Source organism: Amblyomma americanum, chromosome 8 (assembly GCF_052857255.1).
Source record: "Amblyomma americanum isolate KBUSLIRL-KWMA chromosome 8, ASM5285725v1, whole genome shotgun sequence".
NCBI classification, from domain to species: domain Eukaryota; kingdom Metazoa; phylum Arthropoda; class Arachnida; order Ixodida; family Ixodidae; genus Amblyomma; species Amblyomma americanum.
In genome coordinates, this window is record NC_135504.1 from 85,261,832 (window position 1) to 85,272,118 (window position 10,287).

Here is a 10,287-nt window from a genome sequence, read left to right on the forward strand (position 1 = left end):
CTGACGTTTATCATCGACTTTTTCAACCCACGTTAGTCAACAGCTTCAGTAAACACGCGATTGACAGTACAGGGGATATCGTGTCTGTCCGATTCTTCAGTGGAATCTTTGCACTTTTCACTTGGAGGACTATGGCTGCTGTGCAACTGTTGTAAATATTTTCCAGCATTTCTACAATTACGTTTAAACTGCATGGTTTCACGACGAATTCATGACTGCTGAGCTTTCGATTGAGTCATAGGTTGTTTCATAGTCTATCAATGCTATATACAGGGGTTGGTTGCATTCCGCGCTTTTCTCTATCCTCGGTGATACATTCGGGCGTCCGCTCGTCTGTATTAGCGGCGTCGTCGGCAAGGCTCACCTGTTGGAAACCAACACTAAGCTTTTTCGGGATGGTTGCGAGCCACGCGATACGAATCGCTCCGGTGGACGTTCCCGACCCGAGTAACCCGGAGCATCGCCCGGGTGGATTCCGGGAACTAAGTGAACCAGCGGCCACTATTTTTCCCAAATGCCTATGACGAAGCTCAGGGAACTAATGCAGCCTCATTGTTGGTAGAAGACGTTAAAGGGACCCATAAAGGGGGTCTCAAAAAAGGTGCGGTTGTTTGGGATGTTAAAAGACGTTTCATAATTATCTCCCAGAAATAATTATTTAATGCGTTTTGTAGAAGGTGAGTTATATGCAGACAAAATTTCAACTTCCGCGTCTTCGCGCCTTTCCCTCTACTCTCGCACGTCAAAACGGCAGCGCTCCTCCGCCGGCTCAACCAACACCACCTACCCCCGTATTTTAAGGCCTCTCCACGATTTCTCCTCCGACGCGTGACGTCACCGCACTACGACGCGGGAGCAGCCACCGCCGACCGCTGCGGCAACACCTCCTGGCGGCCGCTGCCACCGTTCTCCTCCCGCGCTGTTTCAAATTGTTGAAGTGCGGAGTACTCCGAGGCGTGTTTGCGTATAGCAAATTGAAGATAATGAATTTCACCGTTTTAAAAGACATGAAAGATATCTGGTTCAATGTAACAATCTTCGTTCGCATTTCTGGAAACTGTTCAATCTTTTAAAAGCTTACTTTGTGCAGTTTTTCTAGTAAATTGTCGAAAGCAATCATTTGAAAGGAGACATCGAGATTGCTGTAAACATCACTACCGTCGTGTTTGAACATGTGCTGCACGTGTCGTTTGTTACATGCTGTTCCTCCGCCGTCCTTTCTTTCTGTGTCATTTGCTGAAGCTTCCTTGCGGGATGTGAATACTCGAAGTGCAATCCTGGGAAACGTCTGTGAAAGTGTTGTGCGCATGTGACAGTTCCTGAGCCGTTTGTTAAAATGTCAGGACACTGTTGTGTTCCCGGCTGCCGCGGGAATTACGATGGAGAAAAGACTGTGCGCGTCTTCACTTTCCCAGCTGATGCTGACAGAAGGAGGCAATGGTTGAAAGCCATTCCACGTGCTGATTTCGAACCCGGAAAGCGCTCAGTGGTAAGTCGAAAAAGCGTGATATTTATTCCGCGACTTAGCTGTGTGTACATAATGCGCTACAACATGGCCTAGTGGGCGAGCTGGAAATATTCTAAATTTGAAATATTTCACTGCGCTAATTGCTATTGCACCCATGGAATTAATCATCTTAAATATGCTAACCTTATCTGCGCTGGGCTTTGCAGGTCTGCGAGCGGCACTTTAAAGAATCAGACATTCAGCCTTCTTCAAGTATGTGGACTCAAAAACGGGCAAAGTCGTCGAGGCAAAATTGAAGATTTATTTTATTTATTTATTTATTTATTTAGTTATTTATTTGCATATACTGCAGCCCCGATGGGGCTATTGCAGGAGTGGGAAAAAAAGGCAGAGAGGGACGACATATTCAGAAGTGAACACCATTAAAATACAGGACAGAAATGCAACAGACTAATCACAGATTTGAAACAACATTGAAAAATAGGTTTGGTTCCAGGGAGCGTATAGCACCGGGTAAAGAATTCCATCGTTCGATAACACGAGGAAAAAAACTAAATTTGAACACATCAGTGCGCGCGTGAATGGGTGTTACATTCAATGGGTGGTAGCTCCTTGTAGATGAAGATGCTGAAAAATGCAAATACTCAGACAGTGAAGCAAAGCGAGATGAATTAACAATACCATGAAAATATTTTAAACACTCATTGTCGCGGCGGGTACAAAGGAGGGAAAGGCCTATGGCAGGAAGAGTGGATGAAGGTGAAAAATTTCTGTCATACCGACGGCAAATAAACCGTACTGCTTTCCTTTGGACGGATTCCAGCTTACTGATATCGGACTGTTTATGAGGATTCCAGATTATTGACCCATACTCCAAAAGTGGACGAATTAAAGCTTTGTATGTTACCAGTTTAGTTTCTTGGGGGGCAACACTAAGTGTACGTTTTAGATAACCGAGCCTCCGCATTGCATTATTGGATATTGTGTTAATATGCTTTGACCAGGACAAGTTAGAAGAAAAAAGAAGACCTAAATATTTGTACTCGGACACTTGATTCAGAGAGTTATCTTTGAATGAGTAGCTGTAAGAAGATGGTATTGTGCGATTACAGAATGACTTGTATACAGATTTACGAAAGTTTATTTGCATTTGCCATGTTTCACACCATGAGCAGAATGACACGAATGACTGATTTAGTTGCGCGTGATCCTCAGGGGTGTTAATTGAACTGTATATCCCACAATTGTCTGCATACAACCGAATTTTAGAAATAATATTTTCTGGAAAATCATTAATGTATAATAAGAACAACAGTGGTCCGAGCACGGATCCTTGTGGTACACCGGATGATACATTAACAGTGTCAGATGAACAGGAGTTGAAAGAAACATACTGTGTACGATTAGAAAGAAAGCTTGATATCCTGTCTACCAGTAACGGGTTTTTGAGTATTGCATTAAGTTTACAAAGAAGTTTGCTGTGGAGAACGGTGTCAAAAGCTTTAGAAAGGTCGATAAATAAAGCGTCGATTTGTGAGCCCGTGTCGAGGGAACTAGCAATGTCGTGCGTGAATTCTACAAGTTGTGAAATGGTACTGAGCCCGCGCCGAAACCCATGCTGAAATTTGCACAAGATATTGTTAGCTTCAAGAAATTCTGTAATGTGCTTATGAACGATATGTTCTAGTAATTTGCATCGCTCGACTCAGCTCCGACGCCATTCCCAGTGTATTCTCGAACTGTCCCGCGTACCTTTCTGCGCCCGCCACTACGTCCCGAGAAGCACCGACTGAAAAGAGAATGCGTCTTGAAGCAGCTTCTTTACGAGATGCCATCGCCATGTCACTCCAGACACACGAGGAGGAAGAAGCAAAGAACAAGATTGACACTTTCCAAGTTTTACTGGAGTGCCTTCCTCAAATCAAGCTTTCTGAGTTTTGGAATGTTATTTCTCGACCTGCCTGCGTCCTTTTTCTCAATCTTGCTGTTGATGACGTCCCTCGTGTTTTGTCGTCAGTTACGGTCTTAGAGAACCTCACGGTGAAAGTTCATTACCGAAATGTGCAGCTGACTACAATTGATGGCATAGATACCATCCCTCACACAGTACATGATATCCGTTGCTTGATAGGTCTGCTGGATGCTGTAGAGTCGTTTCACGGAAAATTGTTGTCTAAGCATGAAGAAAAAATTGATGGTTTGCTGAAGTTGGCACTTTCCCTGCTTGAAGGTGCCTTAAATTGTGAACTGGCAGATGTTGAACAACCCAATGCTGTTAGTTTTTCGAAAGAGCAAGTTTCTCTTCTTCTTGTCAAGCATAGCAGGTCATCCCGGTATTCTGCAGAGTTGCTGGTATTCTCAAGCATTTTATTTACAGTTTCTCCGCATGCTTATAGGTTCCTTCACAGTTCCGAAAACCTTAGATTACCCCATCGATCTACAATACGTCGTATATGTAACTCCTACAGCGTAAGCCCGGCCACTGAACAGCAAGGCACTTCTTTCCTATCGTATGCAAAGAAGCTTGTCGCAGCAATGACGGAGCATGAAAAAATTGTTGAACTCATGATAGACAAAATTCACCTGCAGTCGTAATTTGATTATAAGGGAGGAGTAATTGTTGGTGCGGCTACAAATAGCCCTAAGGCAGCAAAAACAGCCCATGTTTTTATGATGCAAAGCTTGCTTTTGCGTCAGAAGAATGTTGTGCACATACTGCCAGTAGAGCGCATCAACGCACAGCAGCTTCACACTATTCTGCATAGCATCATTACTCAGCTAGAGCATGTTGGGTTGCGTATAATCGCAGTCATAGCTGACAATACCTCAATCAACCGGAAAACAATGTCACTTTTTGGGTCCCCCTGCTAACTTCAGAGTGTGTATCCACACCCTGCAGACTCTAAACGTCCTCTCTTTTTTCTGATTGATCGTGTACACTTAATGAAATGCGTCAGGAATAACTGGATCAATCAGCGAAATGCTGGAACATGCATGTTCTTTCCTAGCCCCACAGGACCTAATATAAAGCCACCTATACTTAAAGCTTCATTCAAAACACTTCGAGAACTTCCCTCGAAAGAACAGGGTCAGCTGATTAAATCAGCACCAACACTTTCGTCTAAACCTCTGAACCCATCGAATATTGAGGGACAGAATGACAAGCTTGCGCTAAGGATTTTCAGCCCGTCTACGGCAGCAGCTCTGCGAGCATGTGGGCCCAGACTTGAGCTAGATCATGTGTCTGGTACTGCACAGTTCCTTGAAACAATAACAAAGGGGTGGAACATTGTAAATGTAAAGACATGCAACAAGGGTACTCGACTTCGTGATGAGCTGCAGTCACCGATTACATCAGAGTCAAGTCCACAGATCCAGTTTCTGTTAAGTATAGTGGAGGGGCTAGGTCTGTGGCAGTCTCTCAAATTTGACACAGGCATACTTACAAGAGAGACTCACAGTGCGCTCCGACTCACGACAGACACCTTGGTAAAGGTGACTAGGTATTGCCTAGATGAAATGAACTTCGAGTATGTACTTTTAGGAAAGTTTCAGACTGATTGCTTGGAAGAGAGGTTTGGCAAATACCGCCAACTCTCCGGTGCGCAATACCACATTTCCATAAGACAAGTCTATGAGTCGGAGCGAAAGCTTCGTCTGCAGAACATTCTGGAGCTCCCAGAGTTTGAGGCTGCAACAGACGCGGTGGCAGTACTTTAAGTGTTTGACATTGAGGTAACGGACGACGATTATGCCAAGGCGCCAAATCTCCCAGCAACCACTTACGTTGCTGGCTATTGTGCCCACGCTGCGTTCAAAAAGCTGTCATGCATGACTTGCAAAGAAAATTTAATGCTAGAAGATGAAATTGAAGTAGAAGGTGGGGAGTTAGTCAAGGCCATGACTCGTGGTAGTCTCAAGTTTCCACAGCCTGCCATAGTAAATGCTGTTCTTACTGCTGAGATAGTTCTTGACAAACTGAGAAGCGAACAGCATGCGACACAGTTTCATGCACTACCGAATCAAAAGGAGGCTCTCTTGGCACTCACACATGATATGTTAAATGACGGCATTGACTTTGATGTGTGTGAGAATGGGCACACTCCACAGTTGGTAATGCACTATGTCCTAAGTGCAGCAGCAAACACGCTTCTAAATAACCTTTGTAAAAGAAAAAATGATCAACTTATAGTTGAAAAGGCTGCAAAAAAAAGAGAGAAAATAGAAGACATTGAACAATTGACTACTCTGTGTGCTTGTGACTGTTTTTGTTAGTTTTTTTAGTTTTGAAACCAGTTTTTGCATTGTATTATATATTCTGCATATTTTCTTTTGTTTGCTTTCTGGTTACAGCTTTTCTGTTGTTGGCTTCACTTACTGCATTTTATGATTCAGTGCTGTAACAGTTTCCTTACCTCCTACTCCTACTGATCGTGTTTCTCATCTGAAAATAAAATACGGCTTGTGAAAGTCCTCTGCGTTGTTCATTTTCAATAAAAAAAATATTACGAACGTATCTTCACACATGCGCGCTTTGATATAAAGTCAGTAAAATTCTGCTAAAATGTTATTGCTTATACTTTCAAAGAAACAAGAACAAAAAAAACATTCGGTTAGGGTGTGGGCAAGCAAAACACGATTTTAAAAAAAAAGTAATTTTCTTTTCGAAAGACATAATCAGCACTTTGAAATGCGCGAAACGCGTGCGAGCGCGGAAGCCGAACCTACTGGGCCGTCGCAGTGTGGTGACGTCACGCAAATGTGGAGAGGCCTTAATAAGTCTAGGTGGTGTTGGCCCAACTCACTCGGCCCCAGCCCTACCTACGCCGGCTGTGGAGCGTGCGGAGTGGCGGCGGCAGTGGTAGCGCGTGACGTCTGAAAGAATTTGGCACTTTGAACCAACAATTACACCCGGATGCTGACGTCATTTGCAAGACGTGACGTCATCTGCCAGGTTTCCGCGCAAAAGCCCGGCACCACGCGTCGCCGCGAGGTGCGAAAGCGGGAATTTTTAAAAATAATTGTAAATTTCGCGCTAGCTTATGAGGTCTCCTACGCGACATGAACGCTCGATGGCCTGTACTCTACATAGTTCAAACTTTTTAGAGGCAAGCTCAAACACCCCTTTCTGTGGCCCTTTAAGCGTAGGGTTAAGGCAGCGAGCTGGAGGTCGCCGTCCGCTAATCTTCGCAGGCATGACAAATGACGAAGCGACTCCTTCCGGCTTCTTGACCCGACCGTGCGATCTTGCCCGGCGCGTCGGCTGACATCTAAAGAACAGGTGTCAGCGGTGCATGGGATCTTTCGGCTATCTATGAGATCATCCCCTCCGCAGTCGGAGTGGACCCGCGGGCATCCTCCTCTCTCCCGGACTCGACACCCGACGAGGGCGTGTCCCTGCGTGCGGTGGAGCCTGTTTGTGCGCGATAATACGTTTTAGGCCACTCCCACCCTGGCAGAGACGTCCTAAACCTGGGGAATCTAGGGACGGAGAACTGTATAAAAGCTGGACGGCGAGTGCAGTGAATCATGCTTCTCTTGTGTGCTCCATTTTGGGATGCTCCATTTTGGGATCATCCATTACGATCCTGCCTTAAGATCCTCTCTTCGGAGAGCAGTTCATTTTTATCTCTATCTTGCATATAAATCTAAATAATCCCTCTCGTAACCTTCCTCCCAAATTCCAACTCCTTTAACTCGTCGGCAGTCCTGTCCTGGTGGTGGTGGCGGTGTTCAGAGCAAGCGTCGTTCCTGACCGGTGGTTCCGTCTAAAGCAATTCCGAATCCCTCATCCAACATCAGACTGATAGTGCCAGCATGATTAGCAGACGAATAGCCTGTGTTTTCGTTAACTGATGAATAATGTTCCTATATTTGTCTAAGCAGTTACCCTAGTATATACCTCGTAGGCAGTGTTCAGTAAGCTGATCGGTCTGTACTTTACTACGTCCTTGATGTCTCTTTCTAATGTTAATGTGAGCGTTTCTCCAGGATCTCGATATGTTACAGGTCGTGGGACACTGCCTATACAGAGTGGCTAGTTCTTCTACCACAGCCTCCTCGCTACCCTTCAACGTATCTGCAGTTACCTGATCCTCAGCAGCCGCTTTCCTTCGTTTCATTTCTTGTAAGGCTTTGCTTACTTCCTCTTTCGCTACCAGCTGAATGTACAGCTCATCTGTACCACTGCTTATGTCATGTCATCCTTATTATTTCGGGTGCTGAAAACATCTGTTTAGAGTTTCTCAGCCATTTTTATTCCCTGAAACATATAATAATAGCCTTGCCCTGTTTGTCATTTTCTGATATATCTGATTTTTTTTAATGCCTAGCCTCAACTTGACAGCTTTTATGCTACGTACGGCACATAGAGCATGCCAGCTTCTCTTCACATTTAAAGTTCTTGCTCAGTTGCTTCACGTTTACAGATTTCTTTCGTCAGTTAAGTTCCATGTACAAGTCTAACGGTCTCATAACTTGCAGTTTTTCAAATGCATAATTTGCCCTTGTTTCTGAGAGCTTAACATTATCCTAACTATCCCAGCGCTTACTTCTTTTGCACGCTCCATAATGATATTTGCAATATTATAACTGTTCGCTTGCTAAAGCCCTCGTCCCTGGTTAAAGGGGAATACCTCTTCTGCCGTACCATTGTGCTGTCCACTGCATTTTCCCTGACCACTAACTCATAAATGTTATTAGCTTCTTCCCCTCCCCAAACCTAGACCGATTCCAGAAAGCTCCCTCCATTGGCTTGCTATTAAAGCCCGGCACCATGCTCACCGATGAAGCACAAACTCTCCTCTCTGCCCTACAGGTGTCACCCGCATGCCCGGTCCTGGTGCCAACAGCCATGGAGCCGTCGCGGAAATGCGCCCTCCCCTGCCGGAGCATCCTTTTGTCAGAAATTCCAGCCGATGCAAGAAAGCATGCTGTCATGCTACCACGGGCATAAAGCAAGCCCGAAAGAGAGGAGCCGAGAGAGCAAAGCATTGAAAGGGTTTTCATCGATCGTTACCGAGAGAGCCCCTTCTGATGAAGCCGTAATGCTGTCGGACTCAGTTCCGAACACTTGTACTTTAATGTTAAAAGTACTCTGCATATAGCTGTTTTCGTGTGAATTGCCGTCAGGTTTCTTAGGCTTGTGTGCCTCTGCGTGGCAGCTGCGCCAACTGCCAGAACGCTCGACAACACTACCGTGATGACACATTGCCTGTCACTTGTGTGTACCGAGTTTTTGTCTTACACATTGCGGATTCCACTTCTTTTTAGAGCTTTTCGACTATCTCATGCATGAATGCACAACATTCAGCTTGTATCTCTTATTCAGCTTAAGTACGATACTTGCCACTCTGTCGTTAATGCTGTAGAATGCCTCGACCTTGACAATTATATCTTTTTGGAACAGGAGCCCCCATCCAGCTGCCTCCTGGCCACTAAAACGCTCAAATAAGTGATACCTTAGATTTATTTAGCAGAAAGGTATGTGAATGATATAGTCAGTCTAATAGGATGGTCCAGAAGGTCCATATTACGAATTGAATTCTTGTTGTAAGCTTTCATGTCGTTGGGGAAAGTTATTGCAGTGGTACATCAAAACAGTGACAACATTACAGATAGAAATATAATAGTACTTATCCCTTCGTATGTCGCTTTCTCATTTGTCCTTCTTGAGGCAGGTGGTGAATGCGCAGTACTATCTTGTCGCACTACTACGCAGAGCAGAAAAACATGATATCTTTTCTTTCTCCCAGTTCCTGATAATTAGCTGCAGCAGCCATTCAAATTTGGGTATCAATATCTTCACTTTTGTATATTACAGGAGTACTTAGCACTTTAATGAGCAAAAACGTGGTACAATATTTTTCTAGTGCAATTCATGGGAAGAACTGCATGCACCAGTGCATCATGGACACAGGAGAACTGAATCTGAATGAGCGTTTGGGCACAGCGCCTGGAGTTGTTCCTCCCGACGTAATAATGCTCACAAACTAATACCCCTGTCACATTGGAAAACTTAATGTCATTCTAATCAAATGACATTAGATGCACCTGAATGTTATCAGACTTCTTTTGGAGCTACTAAGTAAAAAAATGTTATTCTCAAACGATAGCAATGACGATCAAAGAAACAAAATTGTACAATTAAGAGCATTAGTGCTCTTAAAAGGTGTTCAAACTTGTTCAGTAGCATTTTTAATGCGGGAGAAAATATTTCTGTGCAATATCATAGGTGTAAAAAACTATTTCTGGTCATGCTGCAGCCCTTTTGTCATCAAAACAGGTATAAAGTCAACCTAAAGTTCCATAAATGTAAACAAACAATAGGGCTGACATGGCAGAGAAGCACGAAGCATGAAATTAACTTCGAAAAGTAGAAGTGCACAGTTACAGTTTTAACTGTTTGCGAGCTTAACACACGTGGAGCTCCAAATAACAAGAAACGCAGAACCCAAAATATTCTATGGCCGCAGGCAGGGCCGTGCTTCATGCTCGGCTGCTGCCGTTAGTCGCTGCTAAGCTGGTAAGTAACAGCCATCTACGACAGCCTCCAGTGCGAATAGTTTCGCACCAACATTAATACTTTTATACCACAACTCAAACGTTAAAGCTTCATACCTTCACCAGACCCCCTACCTTTTTTGCGTTGCTTGTTTCTCGTGCACATCTGGTGTCCACAGTGCACATTCGGTTCGAGATCGAATACGAATGACTTCCCTAAACTCACTCGGTGGCGAACGTCATTCGAACCGAACCACATAATATGCTCCTGTGTATGAGACGGTTACTGAGGTTAAAAGGCAGTGCCATTTGATTCG

General features: G+C 44.3%; 1 pseudogene; it reads left to right on the forward strand.

Annotated features, from left to right (window-relative positions):
- The first annotated feature begins 1,336 nt into the window (after nt 1-1,336).
- Nucleotides 1,337-5,743, forward strand: LOC144102575 (uncharacterized; annotated as a pseudogene).
- The last annotated feature ends 4,544 nt before the right edge of the window (nt 5,744-10,287 follow it).